A 12,278-nucleotide genomic window follows, 5' to 3' on the forward strand; every position below is an offset into this window, starting at 1 on the left:
GCCAACTGAATAGTGAGAACTGAAACTAGGGTGTGGCTGGCTAAGTAGACCTGCCACACCCAATATGGCCACCACTAGGACACATGAGTAACGTATTCCAATGACTACAACAGTTAACAAAACCACAAAAAACAGATCACCTCAGCACTCTGGCACTCCACTGTGTAGGGGATGAACACACACAAGCACAGATAGGAACACTGAGCCCACCAACAGGTGGAAAAAGCCGCTATATGCGCTTTACCACACTGCGGTTTTGCTCACAGTGGGAGAAATGTGCAGGAACGCACAATAGAGATGTGTTAGGCGAGCCCTAGACTTTGCACCGCCCGTAGTTTAACAAAAGTGATGTTGTAGTTAGGTCTGGTAATAATTTTTTACTTCACTGTTAAACAATTCCTCAGCAATTCACTGAAAAAAACAAAGGTCAAAGTTACATTATAGTTAGGTCTGGTAATAATATCTTACTTTTCTTAGAAATTCACTGTAACACAGGTTAAAGTGATGTTATAGTAAGGTGAAAATGGCAGTTTAAAAATACAGTTTTAAACTAAAAAAACACACTGAAATTTACCAGTTACAGTCCATTGAGTTAACTATAAGTTATGCCCACGCCATGCACTGCTTATGACCTCAAATATTATGCCACTCTGACATGTTTAGTGACATCATTTATAACACCACTGATACCTTCCCAAATTATATAATTGATGACATTACTGTTGACATCACTGAGACATCATACACTAATTTACTGTTCAATCTACTCTATAAACCAGAAATTTTTAAACAAAAGTACTAAATGGTGCAGTCATGTGAGGCATAAATTACATAAACATATGTGTTTATATAAAATAATTACACTGTAGCCCTCTCCTTCTAGACACAATAGCTCCATTAGGGGGCCTTGTCTCTAATACGCACATTCCTTATCATGTGCACAAGTTTTCACAGAGAGTTCCTACACTCCAGAACCATTAAGAGTCAAAGCCCCTACTATGGACATCCTTCACTCTGTGTACAGCTCTTCACAGAGAGCTCACTCCCTCAAGACACTCAAGCCCCAATAGGTGATCAAGCCTCTACTACACACAACCTTCTCCTTGTGCACAGGTCTTCTAGACACATACGCCATATTAGGTGGCACGCCCCTGATATGCACAACCTTCACCCTGTACAAAGCTCATCATAGAGGGGTCACTCCTTCCAGACACCCAAGCCTTCTTAGGTTGCCAAGCAACTCAAACGACAGGTACACTGAGTAAACAGATGTGGGAAGAGGATGCTGTACTTATGCAGCTGTCTCTGTCATAACTATTATTAGGACACATAAAAATACATTATGCCTCAAAATTACAAAAAATCCATACTTCCCCTTCCATGTTTAACTCATTGGTTTCATGCCTGCATTACCATCTCAGTGCTCATTTACTTTAAGTTGTTCCACAGAGTTTAAATTCAACAGCTCCTGCTCCAACTAAATGGCTTTCAAGATTTACTCACTTTTGTCTTGAATACATATTGTGAACGCTCTGGCTGTTCATTCGAACTTGGCGGTGATACTGCAGTTGATTACTAGGCAGTTAGATGAAAGTATGTTGCTGATGTTGGAAGTACATGCTTCACTCTGTATCTCAGAATGTTTTACTGAAATGGATGAGGAAGATATTTGAGAAAATGTTTCCTTGTATTAGCTTTTTTGAGCACTAACCATAATTTCTATGACAAAAACAAACTCCTCCTTTTATTAATTCCTCTGTAGGAAATTACTTTCATTTTTACAGCTTCTATTCCATCAAGATGACGTTCACGTCTGACACATGTTTGGCACAAATACAAAATGTTAGCACTCTAATTGTTCATTAGAATACTGTATGAAGCTGCAGGGGCATCTTAAAGACGTTGGTCTGATCATTGACAACTCCCTCTGCAGGCCCCAAAAGCTTTAAGGAGGCCCCAGTCTTTCAGCTTTTGAATATTTATGAGATATTGGAGACCTGGAAGCCCCTTTTCATATTGTGCAGGGGACCCCATCATTTTTGCATTAAGCCCTGTCTGAGACTGTCCTAAAAGCTTAATGATGGGCCCCCTAGAAAGTTGGGGGCCCTTGACCAGAGACCACTTTGCCCATTCCTTAAAATGTCTCTGGGAAGCTGCAGTTGAACACTGGGAAATCAACTGACAGAAACAAAGAATATTAGACTTTTTTCTCACATGACCGAGGAAGAAATTGAGAACTTTTAGAAAATGTGCTCTTATTTGAGCGTCTCGAGCACCTTCCATAACCCCTATGAGGAAATCATGAGAAAAAACTGTTTCCTCCCAGACATGGTTTATTATTCTTCAGCAGAGAATCAATATCTCAAACAAATGGGATACCCTTGATGGCTTGGCAGTTTAGTTTAAGCAGGTAAGTGTGCCTACAAGGGATTTGTTCAAAAAAGTATTTGCAATAGATGATAAATTCAATTTAGATAAGCTCTATTGAAGTAACTTACAATTGGATTACTCAAGAAACAATTCAATTAATGTACCAATGAATAGATCATTCAAATGAAGTTACAAAAGACACAGGTGTGTATATTCCAAAAATAATTTTGTATTCATTGAAAATGATCTGTTTATAAAGGGTACATAAAAAAAACACCACAATGTAGCCAGAAGTAACAATTACATAAAAGTAAATATCCTTCATAGTTACAATTGTGGACACCTTTTCACAAAATGTTTTTGAGGCAATCTAAACACAAAGCAAACATTGCCTACAGTAAAATGAACTAAGGAATAGGTGTAGTAGTCAACGTTTCGTTCTAGTAATGTCTGTGTCCGTTAGACCATCCTCAGGACCTAGAATATGTTGATAAAAAAGACCTCTATATACACACACAAAAAAAGGACCAATAATTATCGTGTAATATTTGACATTTAATCGACTTATACTTAAGAATCACACCAGTGTGTAAGAAGTTTAGAGAAAATGTGCCTCTAGTCAAAGAGTATCAGCCTGAATTAAACCAAGGGCAAAGGAGAGGAGGCTCATCTTTTGAAAGAACGACACATCTCACCCAAGGAAAAAAGTGTAAGGATGAGGCAAGAGAGGATAATTTATATACAATTACTTCTCAATAAGTTTGCTTAATATTTGATATATCAAAACCACAATTTGTGGAATGCCAAAGGTTCGTTTATTCCAGCACACACTGCTAGATGAAGAAGAAAAACCATTTCCTATTTTAAATAATGCTTTACATGTTTAAATAGAGAAAGCTTGCTTTTGTTTAGTGAAAATTATGCTGGAATAGACAATCTTATAATGATATGATGCGATGGCCAAAAAACTGTGCCTATCACTATCACTGCCTTTATTTCTTATTTTTTTTTCTTATTATTTTTTGTATTTTTTAACATTGGCAAGTCAATTTTAATCAGATTGTTGGAGTAAAAAAAATACGTGTAGAATATTACAGCTTATTTAGCTTAACATTTATGTCTTTAACATTACACCTATTGTTCAAGACAGGTTTAAGTGATTTTGTTTAAAAAACAGATATATACACACACACACACATACATACGCGTTTGTTCCCAATTTTCCAATTACACCCACACCCACACACACATTCAGTCAGTTACAGAGAAAGTGTTTCCATGGGTGGCAGTTAAATTCCATACCTTGCTGCACAATTCTAGTCCATACTGTCAATCCCTGCTTAATCACGAAGTGAAGGTTTTTATCCAACCTCCCCAAAAATAACTTATTATCTGCCCAATAATATAAAAGGCTCATATTTTAAGAGGACATATTGTCAGTTTTTGACAGCCCATTGTCAGATCTTTGGGAAGAGTGTTCTCCAAGTCGAGATATCAGTTCATATCCAAGACTGCTGGCTGCATTCATTAGGAGCTCTTGACTTTCCGACGCTGGCTATACCAGAGCAGCAAGGAGCAGCCGAACGTCACAGCCCCCAAAATCCCATGGAACATGAACATAGGGAATGTGCCCACTCGTTGACACTTGTAGCCATGGAAGTTCACCGCACAGGGACACATGAACAGTCTGGGACCATCAGGGACGCATAGTGAGTTTTCTGGGTACAAAAATGCAATCTCTCCTGTGCCATTGCAGCTGCTCCTCTGATTCCGGCAAACTATTTCATCTGTATCACTGTGCACACTGTCCCAGGAAGCATTCCCTCCAGGGCAAGAGAAGAAAGGAGGAAGGGCTATGTACTGCAAATTGTTGAATCCCTGGAAGAGAGTGGAGGACAGGTTCTGGAGGGGGTTTCCCGAGATGACTATGGCAATTGCAGCACTGGCATTCTGTAACTCAGGACCAAGGTAAGTCAGTGAGCAATTCCACAGATCCAGCCCCACAATATCACCATCCTCTAGCCGAGAGAGACAGTAGCGTCCCTTCAGTACCCCATGACTGGTTTGGCAGAGAAGGACAACTTCCGAAGTGTTTCTGAGTTCTGCAGGGCACCAGTCACATAACTGCTCCCCGGAGCTCCGGACCCCAGGGAGGCCGTCCACCGCTGCCAGGGCGAGCAGCAAGGGGCAGAGACACCACCGCAGCCTTTATGTGATTTAAACCTAAGATTTATGCCTGTCATGAAAAAGAATTCTCTGATTTCCTTCTCATCAATAATTGATCCTGAATATGTCAGTGTTTATATTGCGCACATAATTTGTCGCTCCGTATAGCACATAAGAAGACAACTCTTAGGAGCAGAATTATATCTATCAGCACTAAATTATAAACATTTGGAAAAAGAAAAACCTTACACTGTCAAGCAATAATTTGTCGCTCTGTATAACACATGATAAGGCAATTCTTAAGAGAGAAATTTTATCTGTTTGCACTAAATTAAAAGCATTTGAAAAAAGAAAAACCTTACGCTGTCAATGCTCAAAGTTAGGACCCAAGTATATATGGGCTCTTGATACAACGTACAGACAACTAATCTGTCGAAATAAATGAGAAATATATATTTTAGGACTATAAATCCCTACTTGGACTAAACTACTGTCCACGAGTTAGTGTCATTAGGTAACTACAGTTCGATCCTATAGATACCTGTATTGGAATGGAGTGTGGTTCCAAGTGTTCACGAAGATCCGCGTTTGAGGTGCCACAAGTCCAGCATTTAGAGTCAGAAGAAGGAGAGAAACGGGACAAGGAGGTAGGAGAAAGATAAAGACGATGATAGAGATAGAACAAAGATTGAGTAAGAGATGCAGAACGAGAGATTGTTAAAGACCTGGACCAGAGCTTATCCCAAAGAGCAACAGACCAAGAGCACTTCAAATCCGTCTCCCAAGCAAGCTCCAATTTAGTTTTGGCACGATCTGGGGTAGGAGAGGAGAAAAATGTATAAATAAGAGATGCTTTAGGCAGAGTAGAAAGAAGTGTAAGAAGAGAAGATTGGGGTGTAACGGAAGTGGAAGAAGGGAGAGAATAATAACAATTTAGAATTATTGCCATGAGTGTAGTAAATTTCTGTAAAAAAGAACGTGGACAATGGAACATAAGTTGAAATTGGGGAAAGGAGCAGGGTAATGAACCATCAAAAAGATGGTTAACTCCCATGACACCCTTTAATCTCCAGGAAGACCAGAAGATGGGTCTGGTATTTAAAAGAATAAGTGAATTAAACCAAATGGGGGTTTTAAAAAATGCTTCACGAGTGATGGAAGACGAGAGAACCAAAGGTTTTAAAAAAGAAGAAGTATATTTAAATAAGGGAAAAGAAGTGTAAAGAGATTTGGAAGAAAATCGTATTATTAAATCAAAAGAAAAAGGAAATGATAGAGATTGTTAATAAGGAGCCAAAGAGGAGAGAAGGGGGAAGGTACTGATGAAAGTTAACGTAAAGGAAAGGATCTATGAAAAAGACGAAAATCTGGAAAATTAACTCCTCCATTAGGCTTGGGTTTACGAAGCGTTATAAGAGAGATTCTAGGTTTGTTGGACTTCCAAAGGAATTTTGAAATGAAGGAATCTATATGTTTGAAATAAAGAGTGGGAATTTGAACAGGTAACATGGAAAGGACATAAATTAGAATAGGAGCAGTCATCATTTTAATGGAACTAATCGGCCCTACCAAGAAAGAAAAAGAGGATTCCAGGAGGAAAGTAATCAATCAATTCGAGACAAAACCGCAGACAAATTTAATTTAATTGAAGAAGAAATAGTGTTGGAGAACCAAATGCCAAGATATTTAATCTTCGAGCTATTCCACGCAAAGCCAGTCGAGGAAAAAAGATGAGGGAGACACGTCCTGGTTAAAGGAAGAATTTCAGTTTTGTTTGAGTTAATCTTATATCCTGCGACTAAAGAGAATAAGTCAAATTCAGATAGTAAAGGGGAAACAGATACTTCTGGATTTGAAATAAACAAAAGAATATCATCCGCATATGCAGAAAGTTTCAATTGATTATTACCATAAGGAAAGCCAGAAATGGAATCATTGCTACGGATGGAGGATAGGAATGGTTCAAGAGCTAGGACAAAAAAAAGAGGGGATAAGGGACAACCTTAACGAACCCCTCGTTTTTTTTTTTGAAGTTCAAACTGCTTTATTGCTTCTTTCATACAGTACACAGCTTTGCGCCTACAACCCTGGGGCCGGCAGCATATTAGGTTTAACGATAATGAAGTATGTAACAGATTGACACAGCCCCGTTACCGGCAACCCGGGGGTACGGTGGCGTTCAACAGGAATATGTGTTACGTGTCATGCACCTGTGACAAATACATCTGACATGTCATTACAGTAGAACTCTTTTTAGTTTCTTGAAAGTAAACATACTTAACCTTTCTTTAACTATACAATGATCACTGTATCACAACATTCTCCCTCCTTCCGTGTTTTATTTATTGTTTTGTTATTCCCAGATATGGTGTAGCCCTGTACAAACATGCATGTCTGACAATCGTCAGTTTACTCTGCGCCTGTCAATGGCCTCTCTTTTAGATATTCAACTAGGTACTTCCAGTAGTCTTTGGGTCTAGAACCCGCTGGTAGTTCCTCCTCATAAGTGACTAGTGTGTCTTTACAGTATGTGAGGTCTACCAACCATTTCCTCTGGGTGGGACATTTTGTGCTGTTCCAGTGGAGCGACATTCTGGGAGAAGTGTGGCTCACTGGTTAGAGGAGGCAGACCTGGAAGCAGAGGTCAGCCCGGGACCAGCGTTCAATTCCCGCTCGGCAGGGTCTTGAGTCCTAAAATGTCCATGGACTCGACAATTCTCGCTCCGGTGCCTACTCAATTCACGGGTTCACACTCCGCGACTCTAGGCAATAGCTTGCTTAATCTCCACAACGGCCCCTCGCGGCGGGATGCCTGGCTTTCACCTTGCGGATACCCTGCCGGGGTTATCTCACAGGGGAATACCAGGACGGGTTCCCTAAGCAAGCGCTTAGAAACCGCTCGGTGATTTGCGCTATATAAATTCCTGTACACATTCTGCGTTTAGCCATTAGTAGCGCTATCACACAGTACTTACGTTTTCTCACACGTATAGTCGGAACTAGGCCTTTTATCGAACAGTCAATGGGTGTGTCTAACATTACACTTAGTGCTTCTGTCACATCTCTCCAATAGTCAGCAATTTTGGGGCAATGCCAGGCTAAATGTATGAAATCAGCACCTTCCATTTTACACCTTTTGCATCTAGAGTCTGCACTTAAACCATATCTATGTAACCTGTGTGGTGTGTAGTACATTTGATGCAAGTACTTATAGTGAATTATTCTTAAATTTCCATTCGGGTGAGCATATCAGTTAGCATACATGTCGAGGTCCATTCTTCCGTGGATAGCTGTTCAAGCATTACATCATTCCATTTATGTCTCATTTTGTCAGTGTTACCCGCAATGTCCTCTTGTAGCCTAGCATATAGCCTAGAGACTATGTGTGCCGCTGTAGGCGCCGTTAACAGATACTATAGTGTGAGCATTTGTTGAGGTTCCTCGGGGTACATTGTGTATAGTTCTTTCATCGCTCTCTGTAACCGGTAGTATGTGAAATTGAACAATAGTGTTGGGTTACTAATATAAGTCAATGAGTCCACCTTCTTAAACCGCCCTCTTCATAAAGATCACCCATTTTATCTATTCCTGCTCGTTGTAGTAATTCCATGCCAACTGCCTCTTGTGTGACCGAGAGTTCTGGGTGATGTGCCAACGGCATTTCCGGTGCATATAATGGAAGCTTGCCCTCCTTTTTGCCCATCAGGTACCAGGCTGTGTTGATGGCGTCTATTGTATTTATGTCACATGTATGCAGTGGTGGATGTTTATGTGGCAGTATGGCTGATAAGGGAATGGGGTGGGCATCTCCTGTCTCAATCGCAACATGCGACATGAACGGTATTTCATGATACCAGTAGTGTGCAAATTGCGCCTGCGCGCACAGATAATAAAGATAGAGATCCGGTACCTTGAAGCCTCCCTATGCATAAGGCAACGTTAACGTTTGTAATTCCAGCCTAGCTTGTTTGCCCGCCCAGATGAGGTTTAGGACCATTTTGTTTATATTCCGGAAGACTTCTGCAGGTGGTTTAATGGGAATGTTGCTGAATAAATAGAGGAATTTGGGAAGAAGTACCATTTTTAGTATGGAAGTTCAATCTGCTAATGAAAATGGCAATTTGTTCCATCTGTTAATTTTCTCTTCCAACTCTGAAATGACCCTCCCATAGTTTGTACGGATGACCAGTTCAGGGTCTCGGTGATACCAGATGCCCAAGTATCTTGTGAGTTCTTCCCGCCATTCCAGCGGGTATTCTAATGTGATTGGAGTGGTACTGTCTGATAACGCCAGTATTTGAGACTTGGCCCAGTTGAATTGCTGACCAGAGTGCTGGCCAAATTTAATGTATTCCCTCATTAAGGGGCTGAGGTTTTAGGCGGGGTCTTTTACATATAGCACCATATCGTCCGCATATAGTGATATGTGCAGGGGACGCGTTGGGAACTGGAGTGCCGAGAAATGATGATGCTTCCTAATCTTGCATGCTAATGGTTCTAGTACCAACGTGAACAGCAGTGGAGACAGGGGGCATCCCTGTCTGGTCCCCCTGCCGATCACTAAGGGATCCGAGACATAGCCGTTTACCCTTATGCGGGCTGAGAGGTCTGTGTACAGCATTGATATCCATTGTATAAACATTATCAGAAAACCCATGCGTCTCAATACTGCATGCAAATACTCCCACTCGATTGTGTCGAAGGCCTTCGCGGCGTCTAGTAGGATCGCCGTGGCTTTGGTTTCAGGTGTTAAGTAATAGGATAGTGCAAACAGTGCTCTCGTATTGTGCGTCATGGATCTCTCGGGTATAAAACCTGACTGATTTGGTCTAACTAGTGACGGCATCAAAGGCTTAAGTCGCGTGGCTAGCAAGCACGCGATGATCTTGGTGTCTACGTTAATAAGTGACGGTGGCCTATGTGAGTCACAGGCTTCCAGATCTTTTCCCGGCTTCAGTAGTGCTATCAGCATCGCCTCCCTAAGAGACGCTGGGAGGATTTGCTTTTCATGTGCCTCCCCATACATTTCTACCAGGTGTGGGGCCAGCAGATCTGCAAACGCCTTATAAAACTCGCCAGTGAAGCCATCGGGCCCTGGCGCTTTGCCGTTAGGGAGGGTTTAAATGATATCAGTCACTTCCTCAACCGTGACAGGACTGGATAAATATTCTCTATGCCTATCTGATAACCATGCAATTTCCACATCAGCCATATAATTTTGCATGGTATCTGATGCCACATGTAGGCGTGAGTCTTACAGCTGGCCATAAGTTCGTCTGAATTATTCCAATATCGCCTTCATGTCATATCTGTTAGTTCCCCTTGATTCTCGCACTGTGTGATTGTGTTGTGGGGCATGACCTGAACAAATCTTTTGAGCTAGTGCCCTTCTAGGTCTACCTCCCTCCCCGTATACTCTCGCCCTCCCCCGTTTCGAGACGTATGCAAGTTCAGCAGTGGCATAATCCTGATGTTCAGTCAGGATCGTTTTTATATCCCCTAGTATGGTGGCGTCCTGCGTGTGTTCGTAGCGGCGCTCCACTTCACTCATTTTAGATTCCCTAAATCGTAATTGCTGTCTAATGTCTTTCAGGATTCCCGCTGTAGTGCTAATGCACTTCCCCCTTATCGTTGCTTTAAATGCTTCCCACAATAACCCTTTGTCCTCAGTCGTTGGAACATTGAGTTCGAAGTATTCTACTATAGCTTTGTGTATGGTGTCTGTGTATGTGGCGTCTAGAAGTGCTGTGGCATTGAATCTCCAGGTGAAGGGTGGTGGTACATAATGAGGCAGTTGTAGTGACAACATTACCGGGCTGTGGTCTGAGAGCGTGCGTGGTAGATGCTTAATATCGGTCTTCCATAAGGATACCTCACTCGATCCTAACCAGTAGTCGAGTCTCGACCAACTATTATGTGCAGCAGAGATATGTGGGGCTTCTGTGTGGCACAGGTTTCGTGTCCTCCAAATGTCGCTTAGTTGTAACTCTGCTATAGCATCTTGTAGCTCTGTTCTTGCCCGTTTGTGTGGTTCTACAGTGTTAGGTGATCTGTCCAACCCATCTCGCAGGGCTATATTAAAATCGCCACCCCATATCAAGTGTGTTACATTTAGATCTGAAATAGTGTGCCATAGCTTAGTGAAGAATCTGGGGTCATCCGTATTTGGCCCATACGTGTTTATTAAAGCTACATTTTGATTCCTAAGAAGACCAAGTACTATGACATATCTACCTTCTGAATCTTTGAGTACCTTCGATACCCTGAAATGAACACCCCTGCGAATGAGAATCCATACACCACGTGCATATGATGAATAATTGGACCCGTGTACCGCTTCTGCCCATCTGCTACCTATGGTTGTCGGTGCATTTGCTGCGATGTGCGTCTCCTGAAGAAATGCAATATCTATTCGGTGCCTAGTGAAATATCCAAATATTTGACAATTTTTCTTGGGGTTACTCATGCTTACTTCAGTATGGAACCCGGTTACATCTCATTCTCTCGGTGCCCTTCATCATATATGTTTTGCAATTTGGCCTCATATCATTGACAAGGAAATCCACCATGACATACAGGCTATATAATTCGGAGTTTGCAATGCTTCTCAGATACAGTGATTTGTAGTAAACATCCCTAACTGCCCCGCTCCTCCCCCCACCCACTTCAGCAACCCAATCCTGCCAAAGCTATATCCCTGAACAAAATAAACTATAAAACCAATATGTGTTGGGGGACACCCGTGTAGGGGGTCCACCAGGTGCACACTTCTCCACCCACATTGTGGATGTGGACGGGTAGTCTGTTTCAATTAACAAACCTGAACATAGTGCTACTAGTCTGTGTACTTTCTACACTGTCGCTTTCGTGTTCCATATGTCAAGGCCTCATAGTCTGTCATTTGAACTAATCTTGCATGTACTCCTAGAGTACTGCTGCCCTTCTCAGTATATGTCAATGTAGTTGCACTAACAGGACCCAGCGCAGCTACCATATGAATAAAGGGTAGTATAGAACGTATCAAGACCACATTTTTGCATATTAGCAAAGTGAAGTGTTCGTGAATCTGGGCTGCATGGCCCGCCCTATGCGCCTGCATTTCTGAGCTTTCTAATACAACGACGAAACTCCATTACCTGCTACAACTAGAAGTACCTTCAACTCTTTCGTCACTGATCAATAGTCACAAGACCCTACAACCTTACAGTGGTGTAGTCTTAAACTGGTGATATCATCAAGAAGCCGCCGCTCCTCCTCAGTCTATGGTGGAGTAGCTCTCGTATGAGGCACACCTTGTTCGCCAATTAACCTATGACAGTTCACATGGTAGCACCATCTGCTTTTCATTTCTGATTTTAGTTTAAGCGGCTCCAGGACCGTGCACCTTGGCCTATCCAATGTGCAAATCATTCCACCTTCCAACAGCACAGATTGTCTTCGTCTTATTGTTGTGTGAGCGTTGTATCTCAGTGAAAAAAGATAAAACTGCCATAGTTTAGCCCACCCAATTGTAATCCCTGTGCACAGTATACCATCAAGGCATTATAAAACCTGCTAGGAGGTCCATACAAAAGAAGTCTACAAAGTCCGTGCTCTTCTTGTATCAATACTGGGACACCATTACCTTATTAGGGCTGCTCAGCTTTCGTCGTCTGGCTGTTCTTCCCGTCCTGACGTTTGTCTCCGCCTGCTTAGTTTTTTTATATATTCATGTGCCGCCTGTGGTGTGTTTAGAACAGTGG

The 12,278-nt window shown here is 41.8% G+C and overlaps 1 pseudogene; it reads right to left on the reverse strand.

Annotated features, from left to right (window-relative positions):
- Positions 1 to 3,897: 3,897 nt before the first annotated feature.
- Positions 3,898 to 11,412, reverse strand: LOC147697006 (all-trans retinoic acid-induced differentiation factor pseudogene; annotated as a pseudogene).
- Positions 11,413 to 12,278: the final 866 nt, after the last annotated feature.

This window comes from Lissotriton vulgaris, chromosome 8 (assembly GCF_964263255.1).
Source record: "Lissotriton vulgaris chromosome 8, aLisVul1.2, whole genome shotgun sequence".
Lineage (NCBI taxonomy): Eukaryota > Metazoa > Chordata > Amphibia > Caudata > Salamandridae > Lissotriton > Lissotriton vulgaris.